Here is a 3,807-nt window from a genome sequence, read left to right as displayed (position 1 = left end):
TGTTAAAACAATGTTTTATATAAGAAATGTTTATCTTCAGCACCAAATACACAATGTATCAATCACTATCAAACACTCCTCAGAATATTCTTTTAAGGATTTCAGAAGAATAACTTTTAATTATCTGGACATTGTCTTAATCATTACAAGACAATGATAACTGTGAGTGTTCATGATTCTGTGGCATTAAAAACCTCCTGCAGGTCTGTAGCAAATAAAGACATTTACTAAGGACTTGATGGCAAATTTAGGAACACCAGTTAAAGTTAATAAAAAATCCCAATGTGAAAAAATAAAATAAAATAATGGCTCAAAACCTTAAAGTTGTTATTCAGACATATGTCAAAGCCAGGTTGGAGCAGTGGGGAGTTAATATTTGATGAAGGCCAAGGCGAACATTTTTACATAGCTATCTCATTTGATCATGACAAAGGTAAGTGATGCTATTCCCATTCAGTGAGGTGGGAAGACGAGCAAACGTTACCAGAAGGTGGAAAGGGTGGGGTGCTGATTCAGCTCCGTGGATTGCATGCACAAAGAGCATGAGAGAAACTAAGATGTGAGCTGTAAGAGGATCTACAGCACAGTGTAACTCATTTTAAAGCTTTTCCAAACCAAACTTCTTCCTGAGACATTTCCATTGCTAGTTATTTATGGGCAACTTGTGCTGCTGGTGCCTTGTTAAATGGAGAAAATTCACTATCTCCAGAAGTTAGTGACATGGACTGAATGGGGTGCAGAACTCTCTTCCCAAGAGAAGATGAATTACTTGCAAAATGAAGATTTTACAGTTGTTTGATAAATCATCTCTGGTGAAAACAGAACCTATTACCTTCAGATTTCAGGATGGTGATGTGACTTGAATTTGTGAAAAATTACAAATGCCTCACACTGGCTAAGAGCTTCTTTAATTCATGAATCCTCAGAGGTCCTCACCAGCCAAGCATATTCATATTCATTATTTATCAGTTGAATTTTACAAATGAGGAGCCTGCGCTTCGGAGAGGTTACACAGCTTGCAAGCAGGGGAATGACGTCAGTGAAGTTCCCACATCTAACAGAACTAGAAACTCTAAGCAACATTTTTAGTTCTGCATGGACAAAAAGAGATGCCATGTAAACGTGTTTCTGAAAGTTTACCGAGGAAGGAGGGTGATCAGTAGGGCACCACTGGGTTAGTGAACCATGAACAGGCAACCCTGGGATCATTTCTAGGCAGGAAGCTGTCCTAGCTTTGATGAACTACAGGGCATCCATATTCTAAGGCTTTGGGGGAAATGCGAGTTTGGGTTCTGTGCTACCAATCAGAAGTCAACCAGTTTTAGTAAAATGAAGTTATAACGCCCTCTTCTATAACATGAAAACTAGAAATTCATGATATTTTATTTAAATGATACTTTTGCCCAAGTATATGAAATATTATAAAACATATTGTGCTACATTAAAAACAGCAAAACTGTCTATATAGTTTATAAGGAAACAGACTAACAGAAACCAAGCCAGAGGAACATTGTGCTGAGATTGCTCCACAGTCAAGACTAGCATTGTCAAGTGAACACCTGTTTTCATTCCTCAGGCTTTACTCTTCTAACTTAAAGCTTAAATAGAAGGACCTTCCAAAGAATTTACCAGAAGGAAAAAACATTTTACAGTTGACTTAGAAACTGATCTAAGTGAAATTAAAAATATTTCCTTGAGAATAGAGCATGTAAATATGAGGGAAATAAACCAAATTCTATTGCAGAGAGATAGGATGATTTGTTATTGTCCTAATATGTTTCGCCATTGCTGTGACAAAGCACTCTGACCACTACCAACTTGGGGAGGAAAGGGCTTATTTGTCTTACCTCTTCCAGGTCACAGTTCATCAGGGAGCCCAAGGAAGGAACTCAGGGAAGGAACCTGAGACAGGAGCTGGAGCACAGGCCATGGAGGAACGCTGCTTACTGGCTTGCTCCCCTAGCCCCTGCGCAGCCTGCTTTCTTATGCAACACAGGCCCACCTGCCCAGGGTGGCACCACCCACAGTGGGCTGGGCCCTCCCACATCACTCAACAATCAAGATGATGCCCCACAGACATGGCCACAGGCCAGTCCAATGGAGGAAATTCCTCAATTGAGGATCCGTCTACCTAGGTGTGTCAAGTTGACCTAAAGCTATCCAGCACAGTTTCGAAGATTTTTTTGCTATTGTGTGTGTGTCTGTGTGTCTGTGTGTATGAAATTTGTACTGGTACCTCCAGAGGATCATCTGGAGCTGGAGATACATCCAGTTGTGAGCCATCCTATGTGGCTGTTAGGAACTGAACTGTGGTCCTCTAAAAGAGCATCAAGTGCTCTTAACTGTGGAACCAGCCCCAGGATGATCATTTTAAATACAAATCAAAAAGAAATGGAAGAAGGAATTAATCAAATAGTTTATATAATCTGTAACTTAAATGAATGAAACACTTGCCTTTTATTCCTTTCCCTAGTCATTCAAAACGCATAAGATAAAACGTATTTTCCCATGAGTAAGGAACATGAACTAGTCGCTTACTGTCTTGATTCTGGATTGTGCAATTGTGTTTGTGACAGGCTCCTTCCAAGACTAAGATGGTTGAGTAATGTATGAGTAAGAAAGGACCTGAACTTAGAATGTATCATATCAGATTTTAAAAGTTAGTTACTAATCACAAATAATTTTAATTGAATTTTTTGCAATTTTCATGCAATAACATTTTATGATATTTAGATCCACTCTGGTTGCTGCACCTCCTCCTCCTACTCCCTACCCAATTTACTGAACTCTCATCCATTAGCCTATAGAGTCTGATTCGTGCCCCTAAATGTCCTTCAGTGTGGTTCCATCCGCCTGGCCCACCAAGAGGCCCATCCCTGTAAGACACTGTCTCTCCCCCTCCTTGCAGCCATCAATTGCCAAAAGTTCCTTAGGCTGGGTTGTGGTTCTTATCAACTTCTCCATGTCTAGGCTGAAATGTTATCTGGTTTGAGCTTCCATAGGACTTGTGCTTGCTGTCAGCATTGCTGTGATTCATATGAGTGAATGTCCAGCTGTCTGGAGGACTCTGGTTCCTTAGGGTCACCTACCCCCTCTGGCTCTTACAATCTTTCCACCTCCTCTCCCTCAGTGATCCCTGAGATTTGAAAGGCAGAGGTTTGAGACACATGTCCTAATAAGGGACAAGCACTCTGCAGCCTCTTGTTCTCTGCACATTGGACAATTGTGGGTGTCTGTGTTAATCACCATCTGCTGCATAAGGAGACTTCACTGCTGAGAGCTGAGAGATACATTGATTCTATGTGCAGAGGTTACATTATAAACGTATCACTTGGGGTCACAGACACTCATTCTCTGCATTTGACTAGTTCTGGAATTCTGTAATAGTCTCCACTTGTTGCAAAAAGGTTCTTTTGTTTTTGTTTTGTTTTTTGATGAGGTGTGAAAGGTACACTTATCTGCAAATTTCATTATTTTGTCTTTCTTTACTGCTGAGTAGAACTCTATTGTGTAAATGTAGCACAGTTTTATTATCCATTCATCAGCTGAGGGGCACTTAGGTTGCTTCCATCCCTTACCTACTGTGTAAAGAGCAGCAACAAACATGGCTGCACAAGCATCTCTGTAGCAGGATGAGTCCGTTGGGTGTATGCCAAGGAGCGGTATGACCGTATCACATGGTAGATTTATTTTTAATTTTTTTATGTGTATGCGTGTATTGCCTGTGTGTAGGTAAGTGTGTCCATGTCATGCAATGCCTGTGGAGGTCAGAAGAGGCTGTCGGATCCCCTAGGACCCGAGTTACGC

At 40.8% G+C, this 3,807-nt stretch overlaps 1 pseudogene; it reads left to right on the top strand.

Annotated features, from left to right (window-relative positions):
* The window catches only part of LOC103737929, a 32,338-nt pseudogene that overhangs the window by 1,416 nt on the left and 27,115 nt on the right, over nt 1-3,807 (top strand).

This window comes from Nannospalax galili, unplaced genomic scaffold, assembly GCF_000622305.1.
Source record: "Nannospalax galili isolate Female #2095 unplaced genomic scaffold, S.galili_v1.0 scaffold418, whole genome shotgun sequence".
Classification (NCBI taxonomy): domain Eukaryota; kingdom Metazoa; phylum Chordata; class Mammalia; order Rodentia; family Spalacidae; genus Nannospalax; species Nannospalax galili.
The sequence above is the reverse complement of the archived record's forward strand: the minus strand, read 5'-3'. Positions and strand labels throughout refer to the sequence as shown.